At 39.4% G+C, this 18851-nt stretch overlaps 1 long non-coding RNA gene and 1 pseudogene across 1 annotated transcript; both read left to right on the forward strand.

Moving 5' to 3' along the window:
* The first annotated feature begins 2276 nt into the window (after nt 1-2276).
* LOC150057178 (uncharacterized) lies at nt 2277-6736 on the forward strand. Its single transcript, XR_016537150.1, has 4 exons — nt 2277-2331; nt 3445-3498; nt 5258-5311; nt 6702-6736. It is a non-coding gene; the product is annotated as an uncharacterized LOC150057178 (long non-coding RNA).
* A 5040-nt stretch (nt 6737-11776) lies between these two features.
* On the forward strand, nt 11777-13081 carry LOC150057179 (26S proteasome regulatory subunit 4 pseudogene; annotated as a pseudogene).
* Nucleotides 13082-18851: the final 5770 nt, after the last annotated feature.

The raw sequence follows: 18851 nt of genomic DNA on the forward strand, positions 1-18851 counted from the left end.
TTGTCACCATACCATGAGCAAAGGAATAGCAAGGACAGGGCTCTGGGGTGAGATCTCAGTAGTGGCAGGAGTAGCAGGGACAAAAATGGTAGAGATGAAGCTCTGTTGGCAGCATTTTTGTGTTGCATTCACAAGACCTTAGTTTCCTAACTTAGTGTTCTGGAAAAAAATGCATGATTAATTCCCACATTTTCCCAGTTAATTATTGTGTGTTTTTAATATGTCCACAGTGAGGATAGTGGCTTAAGAGCTGTTATAGTTCGTTCCAATGAAGACATCAGTAGTTGGTGAGTTGATTTTTTTTGTCATGTAAGTGATAACTCGTTTTGCACAATGATATCTTCAGGGTACACAAGCACTGCTTATCAATATTGAATGTAATCATGATGTGTTTTGAAACTCAATAGAAATGATAGAACCTGTCCAAAGACACTCGCTCATGGTGTGCTATGAAGGCAACTACTAGCACCCAAAATTCTTAGATTATCACGGTGCCTGTCAGCTACTCCGAATGTGGCAAGGGACCTGGGAATCCTTTGCTGAAACCAAAAAGTAGGCCTAGCACCAGTAGCTAAGAGGTGATCCTTCTTTCTTTTGAATGCTTAAACCCTGAAAGGTCCACATTCATACTGAAGGGGAGCCTTACTTTTAGACTGCTTTTTCTTATTCCTATCTGAAGAGCAGGAGCAGCAGCAGGGAATATTAGATGATAATTAGATGATATGTAAGTCTTGAGTTCTTCTGAAGTGAGTTGAACGTGAACAAGAAGTCATTATCTACTAGAGTAGGTAGACTTGTTGGGTTATGGTATACTTTTCTTTCTCCCTCTCTCTCATATTTTTGTTTATTTTTTATTTTTTTGGTAATTCATTAGCTTGAACTGGGTGCTGTCCCTAAGTTCTTCAGCTCAAGGCTATTAGTGCTCTACCGCTTGTGCCACAGCACCACCTTGGGTTTTCTGGTGGTAAATTGGACATAAGAGTCATGGATTTTCATGGCTGGGTTGGCTTTGAACCATGGTGCTCAGATCTCAGCCCCTGAGAGATTTGTGGATCACTTTCTTTTCTAATACCATTGAAGCGTTGGAGAAAGACTCAGTCATGACAATATGCTTCAAGTACATTGTTAACATTAGTAACATATTCCTCTAGAAAACATGACGTTTGCAACTTGTGAGTCTGTAATTGATTGGACCAAAGGAGCAGATCCTATGTGCAGAAAAGTAAAAGAAACAAAAATAGAGGCTACTGAGTCTGCACAGAACTGCATGTATAAGATCAAGATCATGCATGCATCCCTGATAGTTCAGAGCCCTGTCATTGTGAAATTAGTGTCTACAATGGCACTGTGTTTTGCTCTGCCACCATGCAAGACTTGTTCTTATCCAAGTCTGTTACACACTGAAAAGGCTCGACCTCGTGCCACACATAGTATTAGAGCAAGGCAGATATTTATAATGATGGCAATAAAAAGTTGGCACAAGGAGTGGAGAACCTGGAACTTAACTAGGAAGAAAGAGGAAATTTGGACTGAGAAAACAGAGGGCCATTAGGGAGAAAACACAAAAAGCTAAGAGCACTGCTTTCACTTAGTTGTAAGTCACGAACATAAAGATTTTGTTCTATCTAATCGTCTCAGATTAAATTTTTTCCTTCCCCTAATACTCACACTTATTTGCATGGAAAAGTGGTTGATAAGTTTCAAAGTGATGGATTGACATGGGAATAAATGTTCAATAGAGGGACTACACAAAAATTCCTTGCTCCAAGTCACTCTGATGATTTCCCCAGCATGTGAATGGAGGACACTGAAGTTTTCAGATCAGAAATGAGTCTGTAGCTACTTTTTCTCATCTAACTGTAGTTACTTGGAAAAACTGGAGGTTTTGATTAGATGTGAGGAAGGTCATGGATAGTGGATGAGCCCGCCTTCCCCTTAGTGATTTGACGGCAAATTTCTTTGGTGGCTTGGTGAGTAATGTGGTTGTTTTCTCTTTTGGAGATGACCTTGCACCTGTCCTCCTTAATGACACACTGAACTAGAAACACACTCACTCCCAGAATGCCAGTCACGCTAACTGTCATTTTTGTGTCATCAAGTGTATTTCTTCATGGTCTGAAACTGTAAGGTTGCATTTATTTCAAATCAACGTGAGAAGAGAACCAGTTATAGGGAAGAACAGTGCATGAATGTAGGACCTGCATCAGAATTTGACCCAGAATTTGAACTCTTCCGTATTCATGTGATATGTGACCATAGGTGTTTTTGTTACTTTAGCACAACTGCACATGATCCTTGTCCAGCACCTGATGATGGCAATGTGACAGAAAGGTAAGCTATAAACCAAGACAAGTGTAGAGGTGGAAGTTTATGTTCATATTATATATATATATATATATGTACAGACACATGTACTCATAAGTATGCACATACACATGGCTGGAGCTGAGCACTTGGACACAAAGAAACACCAACACCATGAAAGGACTGGTGGCAGGCGTGATGCAGGGCATGGCAGAAAGTAAAGATCCTGTGTTGGAACACCAGTGCTGCTAGGAAAATGAAAGAAGCATACATCAGGAAGGGTCAGCCTGTCACACATGCCTCTCACATGGCTGTGTGGTGAGTGGAAGTTGGATGTGATCTCATTTAGAAGCCTGCTTGGGAAGGCACTTATCTCAAGCCGTATCATTTTTATTCTAATTAAATGGTGACCGAATTCACTTATCTTCTGATTTTAGCTACTAATATGTATGGTGTCATATGAAGTAGCAATATGACATGAGCAGTGAAAATCGATTGGTTCATATGTAATCAGTTTTTTGACTAAAAATTTATGCTAAAGAAAGAATCCTTTGTGGAGCAAAGTCGAGGATCACACATAAGCTCTTCTTTAACCAGTCCTAGGTCATCTTGTGAGCCTGTCTGCCTAATTCCACATTATGGTGAGATTTTTATGAATATGACGATACTTTTTCTTCCTATGGCATTTTGTCATCAGAGTCATGTAGTTTGGTTTCTCTTCAGATTGTATAAATCTTTCACTTTTTAATAAAGATACTTTTATAATACTATTTTCTGAGGTCCTCATTGCTAGCCTATAAAGTCCTATTGTAGTAAAAATAAGAAGTTCAACTATACATCTTTCGGCATTTTGCTGCTGTTGTTAATCCATGGTCTCAAGGTACTCTGAGCTCTCCTGGAATGATCTTTCTTCTCCTGCGTTCAGTGTGCATTGATTACAGGCATGCAGAACTATAACCAGGTTGAAATCTTCTGTCTTCACAGGCCTGATATGATCAATTAGAATCATTTTCTAGAACAGATGACATGGTAGATTGCTACATGTAAAGTTTAGAAGATCAGCTTGCTAGTTAAACATTAATTATAGCTAACTTGACCCAAACTGACATGGTTTCTTTTGCATTCCTTTTTATTCTTTAGCAAAACTGAAGTAGAAACCAAAAGAGTACCTACAAGTGGATTACCATTTAAAATGTAAGATAGAAAGTTCAGTGTGTGTGTGTGTGTGTGTGTGTGTGTGTGTGTGTGTGTGTGTGTGTCTGTGTATAAAGAAGCAAACATGGAGGTCACTGCATTGGCATCCAAGTGTCCATAGATTTCTTTCAACACTGTTCTTAAAGTCTTCTCACAATTAAGATTTTTTAAAAGAATTATTCTTTATTTTTCAAAGAATTTTATTTTGAAAAGATATACAGACTTGTTTATTTGCCTCATATTCAGAACAAAAAGAGCAAGGGCCCCACCCACTGATGCTGGCTGAGATGGAAGTGTAGCATTCCTGCCATTCTTACTGGCCCACAGCAATGGGAGAAAAGCCTGCTGTCAGGAGCAATAGCTCCTTAGTGTTCTGAGGCATGTAGTGGCATAGGCTTTCTCATGTTTTCTGAGGTTCCATGTCTTCACACTTGGTTATTTTTAAATTAGCTGCACTGCTCCAGAAGCAATCAGAGGAACAATACTGGATCAAGTGTTGGGAGTCCTCATCCAATCCATCTGTTCATCTGATTCGGTTCTACCAAACTATGTTATTGCTGTTCTTTTACTCTCAGAAACACATATGAGTCTGGATCTAGTTTGGTAACTGCCCTCTAGAGGTCCACGTTCTGTAAGTTGGGCATGTGCTTTAAGGTGACATTTTTAAGATAAGTGTCCTTGTGAGCCATGTGCTCTTTGGTGAAGGGAAATTCCTCTGGAGAAAGGTTGCAAGGTTAGTTAATTTTCTAGCTATGTCCTTTGCCATACAGAAGATCTGCAGTTTAACGCAGTCCTACTTATCTAGACATAGAGCTCCCCTATGATCCAGCAATTCCACTACTTGGCATCTACCCAACCGTCCAGAAACAAGGACATACTAAAGCCACTAGCACAACGATGTTCATTGCAGCACTAGTTACCATAGCAAAGAATGGAACCAACCCAGATGCCCCTCAGTTGATGAGTGGATCAACAAGATGTGGTATTTATACACAATGGAATTCTATGCTGCTGTCAGGAAGAACAATATCGCCCCATTTGGAAGAAAATGGAAACACTTAGAAAAAATCATATTAAGTGAAGTAAGTCAGACTCAAAGGAACATAGGCTCTATGGTGTCCCTCATTTGTCATAATCAGTAGAAACCTTGAGCTCCCCTAGCAGAGATACACAATAGAACAAAACCTAGATACATAAGTCCATGTCATATGACACTAAATGAAAGGACCTCCAGGATATAGAAACAAAAGCCATATAATGAGTGATTGTTGTCCTTAATGTACTGTTATCTCTCATCTCTTTTGCTGTCCCTTGGTTATCTCATATTGTTACAGTATTTCACCTTGTTATCTGATATATTGTATATACGTATATTTGGTTATTTGAAAACAGATAGGGAAGGGGGGAAAACAAGATAATGTTCCGGGGGGAGGGGAGGGAAATGGGGACCAAGACATGAGAAAGGGTATCAATGTATGTGAAGTGATGCACCTTCAATCTGGTGAATATAATGTAACCCTTCTATTAATTACAAAAAATATATGGGAAAAAAGAAATGATTGTATTACTGCATGCTATCATCCCATGATGGAATTCCAGTAGAAATAGACAGGTAGATAAACTACAGAATATATTGAAACACATCGAAGTAGAACAAAACATTTTTGAACGGTTGGTTGATGGTTATTGGAGAAATATGGGGGGATATGTAATCAAGTCTAGAAGATACCTGACAATGTGCTTTGTTTTCATCCTGTAGCGATATCTTGTCTGATACCACAACAAAACGTGATGAACTTAACAACAATGAAGGGTATGTTCTGAACATATATGCACCACTCACCTAGGTATACTTATAGATATTAACATGAATGTAGGTACAGACACACATGAAAGTACAGTCAAAGAAAGGAAAGTGATTTAGATTAGAGAACTTTCTTGGAAGTATTGATGACAATACAGGATTTTTGATATTTTTCTAAGATGCATTGGATGTAATATCTGCAGCTACCTTTCTAAAACCTTAGCTGTCTTAAGAATAAATATCAAGAATTCTTCTTATTCCTAATCTATTGTGGTGGCCAAAGCCAATTCAGTGTTTTGATGGAAGCCCCAGCAGGGTAAGAAACTACTCTGCAGGTGCTCCATTATCTCCAGCTAGAGGATACAACACCAGCATTGATCCTCCTCCTCCTACACCACCACCTCCTCCTCCTCCTCCTCCTCCTCCTCCTCTTCCTCCTTCTTCTTCCTCTTTCTCTCTCTCTCTTTCCCTCCCTCCCTCCCTCCCTCCCTCCCCCCTCTCTCTCTCCCCCCTCCCTCCCTCCCTCCCTCCCTCCCTCCCTCCCTCCCTCCCTCCCCCCTCTCTCTCTCCCCCCTCCCTCCCTCCTTCCCTCCCCCCTCTCTCTCTCCCCCCTCCCTCCTTTCCTCCCACCCCCCCTCTCTCCCTCCCTCCCTCCCTCCCTCCCTCCCTCCCTCCCTCCCCCCCCTCTCTCTCTCAGAGTGAGAAAAGACTAGTCCTTAGGGAAGTTTTAATTTGAAATACGTTTTCCTATAATGGCCCACCTCCAAGGTGTATTTCAAGCCTTAAACAAAATTCTGCCCAACTACGTGTCAGATGTCTATATCAAGAGATGATGATGAAGACACGAGAATCTTTTTGGGCCTGTGTTTATCCTGATGTATCTCATTTCATTGCTCTGGGAATTGGGTTGGCCAATATATAATGACTTGACTAGGTTTCCAGTTGTTCATGGAGAACTGACAGCTGAGGACAGGCCCCTCATATTGTATGTGCTTTATTTAGTGGATGAAAAGTCTTTTACCATCAAGTCAGGGTTAGAATTTTATGTGAAAGGTAAATATGACACTAAAGATTCAAAACTTGGTGTATGGTATATGTATGTTTGTTTCCTCATATATTCTGGATGTGAAGGTGAAAAACTCATGAAACATAAATGTAAATATTTTAGTTGTTTATTAAAAGCATTTCATTATAAAACGGGTGTAGAATATCCCTTTAAATTGATATTATACAGGACTTTGGTTTTGGTTAATCTTGTACAATGCATGTACTTTTGTTTGGATTTGCACCAAAGTTTCGGTTCCTAAGACCAACAGATTACTATTTCCCTAAAAAGGTAACAAAGCCATATCAAGAGAGACAAAATGTGACTGATTTTATTTTTATTCACATTTTACAGCAACCACATGAAGAAAATTGCAAATAAAATTCTACTGTCGCTATCATTCAGGTGGGTAAGACTGTAGAAATACAAGCAATGAAGTATGTATATAAAATATAACATCAATATTTGAAGTGAAAAGAATCTAAGAAAGTCCAAACTGAGCAACAAGAGTTTCTACTGTTAAGATGTTGAAAAATAACCCATGTGTGCCTTCATACTATAATTCAATTGATCTTGGAAAATTGTCTTAAGCTGGTCTTATAACTCAGAAAAAAATGGCATTTAAGCAAGTCTATGTAATGACATATGGCTATGTGTTTTTCTACTCATGAAAGTAAGTAAATATAAGTTGGGTGCTGGTGGCTCACATCTCTAATCCTTGCTGAAAGCTGAGGATTACCACTGGAATCCAGCTTGGACAAGAATGTTCTTGAGATTCTTATCTCAAATAAATGACCCAGAAAAAGCCAGAAGTGGCATTTTGGCTCAAGTGAGTTTGCTAGTCTTGAGCAAAAGCAGCTCAGGGACAGCACCTAGAGTACAAGGCTCAGGAATGGAAAAGGAAGAAGGAAAGACAGAAATACTGGAAGAATGAGAGGAGGGGTGTGAGGGAGAGGGAGAGGGAGATTGCGAGGGGGAGGGTGTGGGAGAGGGAGAGGGAGTGCAAGGAAGGAAGGAGGGAAGCAAGGAAGGAAGGAAAGTAGGAAAGAAGAAAACAGGGAAAAGTATGGAGGGAGTGAGGAAAGAAGGAAAGTAAAAATAAAGGAAAGAATAACAACGAAGTGTTAAACTTTTGGAAGTATAGGTTGTATTCTAATAACTCCCTTATTTATGTGATTCCTCCATTCTGGAAACACGTTCCTTAGGCTTCCACTCTACATATGAGAATAATTTTATACTGTGCCTTAGAGTACATAAAAATTAATAGTATTTTCATTTGAGTTTCAGTTTTAAAGACTTTGAAATCTTCTCAATTCATCGTCATAACGACATAAACGATACAATCAACCAATGGGTAGTTCGTTTAAAATATGTGACAGAAAGGCTTCAAAGCACTTAGAGTTCAATTCCATAAATATGTATGGAATTGAATTCTTTTTCATGTGTCCACAGCTGAGCAAGGAGTACCCCCAAATAAATAATCATATCCATGTTAAAATCCTCAATAAAAATCTTAGGATCAAAGTGGGCATTAGTCGTTTTAGGGCCTCATGCTTCCTGGAGAAGCATTTTACTGACTGAACTAGACTTCTAGCCCTTCCTACTTTCTTATTTCTGAGATAAGGTTTGGCTTTTTGCTCTGACTGACCTGGACTTCAGTAGGAAGACTGAAGTTGCCTTATTGACCTGGCTGGGACAAGAGGCTCACATCATCACACCTAGCTTGTCTTGTTGAAGTGGGTTTGTGGAATTTCTTTGCTGGGGCTGGCCTTGACCTGGTATCCTCCTCAGTCTCATGAGTAGCTAATATCATAGCTATGAACCACCGCACACAGGCAGGTGGTCCTTCAAGCACTTAGGTCAGTTATGCCTTCACTGAGCTTTAACTATTACAGTCTGACAAAGATTCAGATTGATGAGTTTTTATGTGCTAAAAGAAACTGATAGATTCATCTTCAGAATTTATCAATATTTAAAGAGTTTATACTGACAGACTAATCATTTCATTTCCATTTTTGTTCTAGCTTGCAGTTATTGTGTGGTTTCTACATACCATCCAGTATACTGTTTAGGAGGGAATGTTGTTCACTATTCAGTGCTTCTATTGGATAATTCTTCATACCACTGGCCACTATAATCTTAAATAATGTCTTTTTAGCATCTGACATATAGTTTTAGGAATTGTTGAAATGTGGTGCCAAACTCTCATTGTCTTTATTTATTTTAGGATTTTGGCAATACTACTGATTTTTGTCGATCTTGGTCTAATGGTAACAGATATCATAGTTACGACCAGCAAACTACATATTCCATTAGAGTATAGAACAATTTCCCTTCTGATTGCTATATTTTTCCTTTTGGATGTTGTTCTACAAGTATTTGTGACACGGTAAGTTTTATTCTCTCTGAAGCCTAAATCTGAAGAACCCTACTGAGACTGGCTCCTCCACCAATAGCTCAGGCTCAGTATTTCCCTTAACTGTGTGCTTGAAACTCCCATTTATCTCCTTGATTTACATAAAATAACATTTATTTGCCAGTCCTGGTGCTTGAACTCAGGGCCTGAGCGCTGTCCTTGGACATTTCTCAAGGCTAAAGAACTACCACTTGAGCCACAGCACCACTCCCAGTGTTTTTCTATATATGTGGTGCCAAGGAATTGCACCAGGGTCTTGGTGCATGATAGCAAACATTCTACTAGGACAAACTCCCAGCCAAATTTTTTTCAGGATACTAAATTAATTAGAAGATCAATCCAAACAAATGTGTGCCTCTTGAAAAGCATTCTTGAAGCCAAGGCCCAAACCCAGATTTTCATTGAGTAGCTTTAATTAGTTTTATATTGCTTGAGACACTCTCATGGAGTAGTTGAGAAAAGTCTTTGAACAGATAAAGCTTAAAGGGATTTACCAAAAGGGGCTAGGCAATTAATATGTCAATGTGTACGTTAAGAAGGAGAAGTATGAGTGCCAGGAGTCTGTCTTAATGGTGGAATGCCTGCCAAGCATGCAGAAAGACCCAAGTTCAATTCCTCGTTTCCACATATAGAAAAAGCCAGATGTGGTGCTGTGGCACAGGTGGTAAAGCTCTAACCTTGAGAAAGTCCAAGGACAGTGTTCAGGCCCTAAGTTGAAGCACCAGGACTTGAGAAAAAAAAAAGAAGAAGAATGTGGGCCCAGTGTCTCATGCCTGTAATCCTAGCTACTCAGGAAACTGAGATCTGTGAATCACAGTTCCAAGCCAGCCCAGGTGCTAAAGTCTGTGAGATTCCTATCTCCAGTTAACTACTAGAAAACCAGAAGTGTTTCTCTGGCTCAAGTGTTGCATGGTATATTTGAGCTAAATAGCTCAAGGACAGTACCCAGTCCCAGAGTTCAAGCCCCATGACTGTTAAAAAATAGAAGGAGAAGTATATACTTGAGGTCTATAGATCAATACTTTGATTCTGACTGGAATTTCAAGTAATGTTTGATAGTATGTGAAATACTAGATACTGCACTCTAAATAGTCCTGAGTTCATTGAAAGGAAAAGTTTCAATGAAAGCATCTGCAGGTGATGTGGAGATTGCTTATCTCATTAGTGAGATGTAGCAAGAAAGAAATAGATTGCTTCCCTTTCCTGCTTGATGGTTTTCTGAAAAGTAGGATGGGTGAGGCAAGCCTTGGGGATGGGCTGCTGGGCGAGTCAGGCACTGGGTTTCCTAGCCTCCCTTTCTCCAAGTCATTTCAGAAGGCAGTGTATGTTCTTTCCTGAGGACTTGTTCTCCTTCTTCTCTTGAGCTAAGCAGAGTTATTCACTGCCAGGTTAGTCTGATCCTGACAGACTGCCTCAGAGTGTGAAGATGCTTTTCCTGGAGGACTAGTGCTCACCTCTGCAGGAGTCAGTGGTGGAAAGGAGTCTGGTAGATGGATGTCTGTCTTTGTCCTTTTAAGGACACAGCAGCCCCTTGGGATTCCATTGTGGGTGCAAGGACAGATTATGAGTTCAGAAGCCCAGTTCCTACCCATCTCATATGATACTCACATATTGATCTGGGGATAGTATGATGTACTGAAATTGTTGCTCAACAGAACTGTACACTTGCACTTGTCTTCTTCCAACTCCATTTTAGAAGGCAGTGCATGCCTCTTGTCCAATGGCTGGGGTAGCTGGCTTATTCATTAAGCTTTGATTGTCATCAGGTATGCAAGTATGTAATAATACAAATTTACTACTTGAATACCTTCCACCAGTATTATGTTTTCTCTTTCCCAAATCCAGTCCATCCATTTCATAGAATCTATTACAATAACAATTTTAATGAAGTTGAGTCAAGTACTTTTTGCTCTAAAGATTTTCCTCTATCCTCTTAAAGAAGATAACCATTTTTTTTACTTTCTCTTATAGGAAAAAGCATTATTTTTCAGATTTCCTCAATATTACAGATGCTGCCATCACTATCATTATTTTATTTATGGACATCACATACATATTCTTTAATGCTACATTTTTTAAAGATATCCAAAGGTAGGAAACCCATGACTTAACTGTCACACTTTTCTTTCATTTGTTCCTTAATTTGTACTTATTCTTGTCTTAAATTGTGTATATTGAACTGATTTCTGTTTAAGTTCTGAACCTGATACATTTTTTTGAAAATAAAATATTAGGGATGATGACATGGATTGAGTGGTAGAGGCCTACTTAGCAAGTGTAAGAACCTGATTTCAAGGGACTGTAACACAAAAATGGAAGAACAAATGAAGGGAAAATGATACATTTTCATACCCTTGAGATCTAAAAAAAGACAGCATTTAAGGCCAGTTAAAGGTGTCTTCACTAAAGTACTTCCATTGGATATATGAACTGGAATATCATTTTGAAATCCCCCCTTGATGATCTACTAATCTGCTTTTCCTAATATTGCAAGTGTATTGACTTGAACATGTATGAAGTTTCAGTGGCTCTAGTTATACTTCTCTAAAAAATAGCCGATGGAAACCAGGAAATCCCGTATATGGCAACCCAGATAATGGATTTTTGCAATGGCAGTTTGGTAAAATGAAGAATGTTAAGGCAAAGTTAAAGCAGTAAGGGATTACTAAGTAATATGTGTATGGGTGTGGCTGTCTGTCTGTATCTGTGTCTGTGTCTGCCTCTGTCTCTATCTCCCTTTCCCTAAATGAGATAGAAAAATACCAATGTACATTGGAGGGCTAATGTTAGGAGGCTTTTAGCTATATTCATTAGAAGTCAAAGAAATAGATTCTTTCTTACCAAAGTTTCTGAGAGGTCCAGTGTGATCCCCAAGTAAATATTGCTTTGGCTAGGGTTTGGATCTTGAAAATAACCTCAATCCATACGGTCCTTCAATGGGCAACCTCAACACCACTTGAGACCTTGGTAGCAAGACAACACTTGAGGTAGCAGCTACAGCAGCTGAATCAACATGGATCGGAGTCAGAGTCGTGGTCATGGCCAGAGGTAGCATGAAGGATGATAAGGACAAGAAAAGGAAATATGAAGTACCTGTACCAACTAGAGTGGAGAAATAGAAGAAGAAAATGAAGTGACCAGATGCTGCCAGCAAACTGCCACTGGTGACACCTTACACTCAGTGTCGCTTGAAATAACTGAAGTTAGAGAGAATTAAAGATTATCTTCTCATGGAAGAAGAATTTCTTAGAAATCAGGAACAAATGAAGCTATTAGAAGCAAAGCAAGAGGAGGAAAGATGGAAGGTGGATGGGGGGGACCCTGATGTCGGTAGGCACCTTGGAAGAGGATCACTGATGACATTTGTGCCACAGTGTCCACATCTGTGGGCTCTGAGCACTGTGTCATCATCCTTTCCATCCTGGACAAGAACCTGCTGGAACCAGGCTGCTCAGTCATGCTCAACCACAAAGTGCATGCGGTGATAGGGATGCTAATGGATGACACGGTCCCCCTGGTCACAGTGATGAAGGTGGAGAGGCTCCCCAGGAGACATATGCAGATATGGGTGGCTTAGACAACCAAATCCAGTATATTAAGGAATCTGAGGAGTTGCCTTTCACTCATCCTGAATATTATGAAGAGATTGGTATAAAACACCCATCATTCTCTATAGGCCACCTGGCACAGGTAAAACTGTTGGCTAAAGCAGTAGGAAATGAAACATTGGCCACTTTCTTGAGAGTGGTGGGCTCACAACTTATTCAAAAGCACCTAGGCAACGGGCCCCTACTTGCATGGGAATTGTTTCGAGTTGCAGAAGAACACGAACCATCCATTGTGTTTATTGATTAAATTGATGTCATTGGCACCAGAATGTAAGATTTGGACTCTGGAAGTGAGAGAGAAGTTCAGAGAACCATGTTGGTGCTGTTAAGCCACTTGAATCATTTTGATTCAAGGGGGGATGTGAAAGTGATCATGGCCCCAAACCAGATAGAAACTTTGGATCCAGCACTGATCAGACCAGGCTTCATTGACAGAAAGTTTGAGTTCCCCCTGCCAGATGAGAAAAAAAAATAAGCTCACCTTCCACATTCATAAAAGCATGACTGTCCTGGCAGACAACGTGACTAGATGACTTGATCAGGGCAAAGATGATCTCTCTGGGGCCAACAATAAGGCAATCTGTACGGAAGCTGGGCTGATGGCCTTGAGGGAACGCAGAATGAAAGTAACAAATGCAGACTTCAAAAAATCTAAAGAAAACCTTGTTTATTAAAAACAAGAAGGCACACCTGAGGGGCTCTATCTCTAGGAACCACAACTGCCTCAGGAAAGTGATGGGAGTTTTCCTGGCTCTCCACTGGGAAGCTATGAGTGCCTGCCCAGTGGAAACCATGGGTCAGATGATTTTACTAAAAATTCCCCTTTGTCTTAGGAAATGTGGTTGTAGGTCTCACATCTGGCAATCTCTGTTGTCTATGCTGTGCAGCACTCTGCTTCCCAATAAAGTGCGTTTTTCAGAAAGAAAGATAGAAAGAAAGAAAGGAATAAAGGAGGACGGAAGGAAGGAAGGAAGGAAGGAAGGAAGGAAGGAAGGAAGGAAGGAAGGAAGGAAGGAAGGACAGAAAGGAATGAAGGAAGAAAAGAAGAAAGAAAGAAAGAAAGAAAGAAAGAAAGAAAGAAAGAAAGAAAGAAGGAAAATAAGAAAGAAAGAACACTTCAGGTTCCACCCTAGACCACTGAATTGGTAGCTCTGGGATCTGTGAACCATGGTTGAAGCAGTTCTGCCAAATGAATCTTGTTGGACATGTCCACACCATTTGTGTTTCTGAATGGAGGAGAAACACCAGCCAGTATGGTTGGGAAGTATTGCAACCTGTTCCCTGCCTGATATGCATGTACTAGCTGTAGGGAGCCTCTGTTACTAAAAGGAATAACACCAATGTACAAACAATCAAAGTTCATTTGGGGGAAAGATGAAAACTAAAATAGTCTATAAATCTGAATGAACTCGTTACTGTTTGTCCAGACAGTAATTTCTCAATCTTAGCATTACTGATATTTTGAGAAGATAGTTATTACTTGGGTAGGGAAGAGAGGACAAAAACATCCTATCATTCTTCCTAGATTCATATTTATTGTAGGGTGTTTAGCAGCAGTCCTAGATGTGATTAGTACCTGCATCCATTTGGTTGTGACTACCAAGTATGTCCATATGTTACCCAGGGTCCTCTGGGATGAGGGGTATAACTGACTGTTAGAGCACTAGAGCAGAACATGGAGGCCATGGGGGTGGTGCAGAGCGATGTAACATATGTACACAGATTTAAACGTATGTATTGATGAACTCTTCTCTTTCTGAACTAAAAGTATGTATCTATAAATTTTTAGAATGATTGTATTCTTTCGGCTTCTGAGGCTGATAACACTTTTGAGGATCTTTCACCTTGCAACTCAGAAAAGACATCTAGAAAAATTAATCAGAAGACTGGTAAGTGGGCAGGACATGTTTGCTTCCCATCCTGGTAAAAGTTTTAGGTAGCAATATCAAATTCTTTGTGGTTGACTTCTGTTTTACAGCTTCATCATTTTTGTTCCTCCCAGGTGTCTGGCAATAAGAGACGATATGCCAAGGATGGATTTGACCTAGATCTAACTTACATCACTGGTTTGTGAAACTTAACTGTTGATTGACTTCTCTTAATTATATTACTGTTTTTTGAAACTTGTCATGTGATTGACTTATGTTTAATCCACATTTTCCTTTGAAGTCAGAATATTCCCTTTGATTTTCCCAAACCACAATGTTTTTTATCTAAGGCACATTGGTTTATGCTTTTTGTTTTTGATTTGTTACTACGTTGGCTTCTTTGGTGGTTCTGGGAAAAGAACTCAGTCTCTTGCTTGCTTGGGAGGCTCTCCTACTTCTGCCACACCACTAGCACTTTTTATGTAATTGTTATTTTCAAGGTAGGCTCTTGCTCTCTGTCCCAGCTTTTCTGAGCTACAGTTGTCTACTTGTATGCCATTGTACCAAGCCATTTATTGAGATGAAGTCTTTCCATGTTCCTCAGATCTTTGCCTCCTGAATAGCTGATTTCCAAGACTGAGCCAAAAATGCCTAGCTTTTTTGCTTTCTCTGTCTTCTTTTTTGTTTCTCTTCTTTCTTCCTTTCTTTGTCTCTCTTACCTTCTTTTCTTTCTTCTTTCCTTCCTTCCTTTCTATACTCTCAAAGTATTTTTCTCAATGATTTCATAGGCTACTGTGTTATGGTAATAGATTGGTAGATTACATCTGGGCACAGGTAATCTCATTGATTTAAAACCAAGACTCCCTGGTGGTTAGACAGTAAATACGATGCAATTTCAAGTGGCTCCATTAAAATTTCACTTATTATTTATTCAGTTTTGTTAGCTATCTAAGCATCCAAGAGAAAGAGACCTTAATTGTCTAAAATCCCAGAGAACAAGTTCATTATCCATGAGGTCAGGTTTGCTAAGGGAAGAGGGCTTCAAACACTAAGTTCCTGTTGAGCCTAAGGATATTATGATATTGCATAGCTTATTTATTTACTTTTGTATTGTATTGTCAGTCCTGGGGCTTGAACTCAGAACTTGATAACTGTCCTTGAGCTTCTTTTGCTCAAGGCTAGCACTTTACCAGTAGAGCCACACTGCCACTTCTGGTGTTTTCTGTTTATGTTGTCCTGAGGAATCCAACTCAGAGTGTTTTTGCATGCAAGCCAAATGCTCTGCCACAAAATCACCTCCCTAGACCTCTATTGCTTCATCTTAATGCATCATCTTGGTTATGTCACTATCATATCGACTCTTCTTGTACTCTGAGAAAAGAACCTGGATAGATGTACAAATAATTTTTGTTATTATTGTTGTTCCCATCTGTACTGACTTCCCTAATAGGGATTCTTTTGCTTTCCAGACCGTCTTGTCGCCATGTCATTTCCATCCTCTGGGATACATACATTCTATAGGAATCCAATGCAGGTAAGCATATTTGTGCAGCACAGAGTGAACTCTATAGACTCAAGAGCTTAGTGTTGACCCAGGCAAAGCAGTGTTCTACCATTTTATTCTTTCTGGTGAAAAATCATAAAAGCATGGTATCAACTTGCTTTTGTTTATGCGAAGCCCTGGAGGTCCTACTGATTAGTAAGAGCACCCATTTATTTATCTCAAGATAGAGTGGTTTGAACATTTGGATGGGGCTTAATGGAGTGGTTCCAATGATTAGATACAGGACTGGCTACTTCACTGGACTGATCTGGGCATCTCTGATGAGTTGCCGCTCATCTGAGGACTAGCTAATCTGAATTGGCTTTTCTGATTGCCTCTCTGTTATTATGTCTCTTCTCCCAGGCAGCTAGATCTTGGGGACCATTGAGATGGCCTTAGGAACAGCAAGCAAATGAATGTAATTACATTAAGGCTAAGTCTTCAAGTGAGTGTGAGTGGCCTTGAATTCATTAGCTAAGACAAAAATGAATTACAAGAGCAGTCTGGATTCAAGGATCAGAAAATAGGCTCCATCACAGGATGAGAGGAATTGTGTCCCCATATGTAGTCTTTCAGGGAGAAGAAAGCCATGTCTAAAAATATATATGTTCTTTCACATAGATTCCCTGATAATTAAATAAGGGAAATCCCACTTTTGGCTCTGTAAGTGACTAACTTAATTTTAAGCCCCTTGAAGCTCCTTACTAAGAAAGTACATAAAATTTTGGGTTAGGGATATATGTACATATGTATTCACATACAGTGAATTCCTGTAGTAATTCCTACTGTTTTTCCTTAATGAAATATAATTGGAGATCTGTGTATGGGTTCATATATAATGTATTTACATTCAGTGGTCAATGACAGGAAATGCTCTGATGGGTGATCACTCAGTGTGTAAACATCAATGAATGTACTTGAAGTAAGTTCCTGGAATTCTCAGCAGCTTCATCCCATAAGAGTACTGTTGTGTAAGCTGGGCATCAGTTATCCAAACATAGCCTCAGGACTAAAGGTCTCTTTCCACACACAAGGCAAATAATAAATGCTCCACAATTCTTATGAGACAAGCGAGCAAGTCCTAGTAGCAGAGTGCTTTCCTAGTATGCATGAAGCCCTGGGTTCCATTCCTTGGTATCACATTCACAGAAAAAGCCAGAAGTGGTGCTGTAGCACAAGTGGTAGAGCCCGAGCCTTGAGAAAATCCAAGGAGAGTACCTGGCGCTGAATTCAAGCCCCAGGATTGGTAAAAAAAAATAGTGTAAGAGAAAATGTAGAACCTCACTCATCATCAGAAAAATGCAGGTGGAAACCACAATGTGATAGCACTGCAACATTCCACAAGCATGACAATTATTGAATAGTTAAGAGGTAACACATGCTAGTAAACTTGTGGAGAAAGATGGCCCATGGCAAGCTATTGATGGGGATATCAGTTAGCATAGACATTCAAGAAAACAGTGTGAAGATTCTCAAACAAATCACACTTCAATGATCCTGGGATCCAATCATACCTCGACTGGGTATTGATGCGACTTAAAGAGATCATTATGTGGCAGACACATATGTACCCCTGGTTAAAACTCACTGCTCAGCAGTGAATAGCCAAGGGATGAAATCCACCTCTTAAGTTTCCATTCCAAGGTGAATGTTGTGGCACCTCTACATGATAGTGCATTGTTTACTCCTGCAAACAACTGTCTTTGTCAATAACACAAAAGGAGAAGTTATATGTTAATAAAATAAGCCAAATGGCAAGTATGGAATATGTGAAATAAAAAAGCATTGATCTCAATGAAGGTGAGCCTAGACTAGTGAATATCAGAAACTTGGGTGAGTCAGAAGGAGGAAGGTTTGGACAAAGGTTGATCAATGAGCAAGAGATTATAATGACATAAGAGGTAACTTTTCGCTGAGCTGTTGCAGAGTAGATTGATTACACACAACAGCATTGTGTTATATATTATTAAAGAAGAAAGGATTTTAAAGTTTCACTATGATGTTATCAAATGCTTGACATAATAGTTGTATTTAACCTGATTTATGTACATGTATGTATGTGTTTTTGTATGTGTATACGCATATACATGTGTGTGTCTCAAAATCTCATGCGATACTTAGTAATATGCATGACATTTATTCTTCCGTATGTATCAATAAAGAACAATACGGTACCACATACCTAGAAAAAAGCCGGAAGTGGTGCTGAGGCTGAAGTGGTAGAGTTCTAGCCTTGAGAAAGTCCTAGGACAGTGCTTAGGTCTTGAGCTCAATCCCAGGACTGGCAAAAAACAACAACAACAAAAAAACAATCGGTGTTTAACTGAAAAACTATCATTATGTAATGCATGCTTATATAAATAAACCTTTACTGATGCAGATTCCACATTGCCCTCATCTTACATTTGTCTATTAACGCAATTATGTATGAGGGCATGCAATGAACACCACTATCAAATTGTTGACAATGTTCTGGCATTTATAATCACTTTTCAAACACTGAAAGTGTTCTTTTGATTTTTGATTGGCATAGATCAGTTTTAATGTTTCTTGAGTTTCTCATGGTAGAATCATATGGTAGCTCTTTTGTAACTGAGTTTCTACCAGCAAAAGAAATTCTAGTTTTGTGCCCTGGTTGTTCTTTTAGAAATAGGATTAATATTTATGGATCTATGGAAAATGCACGCACAAAAAGTATAGTGTTATATACTGCTCCAAAGTGTCATGAAATGCATTATATTCTGCAAATCCATTTGGTAGAAAGGAAAACATGCAACTATGACAAAATAAAGCTGGAGGAAGAGATGTAAATTTGGCAGCTGGAAGTTTTTGAGTGGACATTTTATAGCTCATATGACTTTAAATATTTGAGTTTGAAAACAATGAGGGTAAACATTGTACTTTGTGTTGATCTGTACATCATAAACATAACACTGAACAAACTTAATTCCTGAGGAGGCTAAGCAGGTCATATGCTCCTGCTTGTCCTTCAAAGGGAAGAAGGTTTCAGCATTGTATTTTGCACAACACTGAATATAGAAAGAAAAGGGTCAGAGTGCAGATGCGTGG

This window comes from Megascapheus bottae, chromosome 11 (genome assembly GCF_031878675.1).
Source record: "Megascapheus bottae isolate mThoBot1 chromosome 11, mThoBot2.hap1, whole genome shotgun sequence".
In the NCBI taxonomy this organism is placed as follows: Eukaryota; Metazoa; Chordata; class Mammalia; order Rodentia; family Geomyidae; genus Megascapheus; species Megascapheus bottae.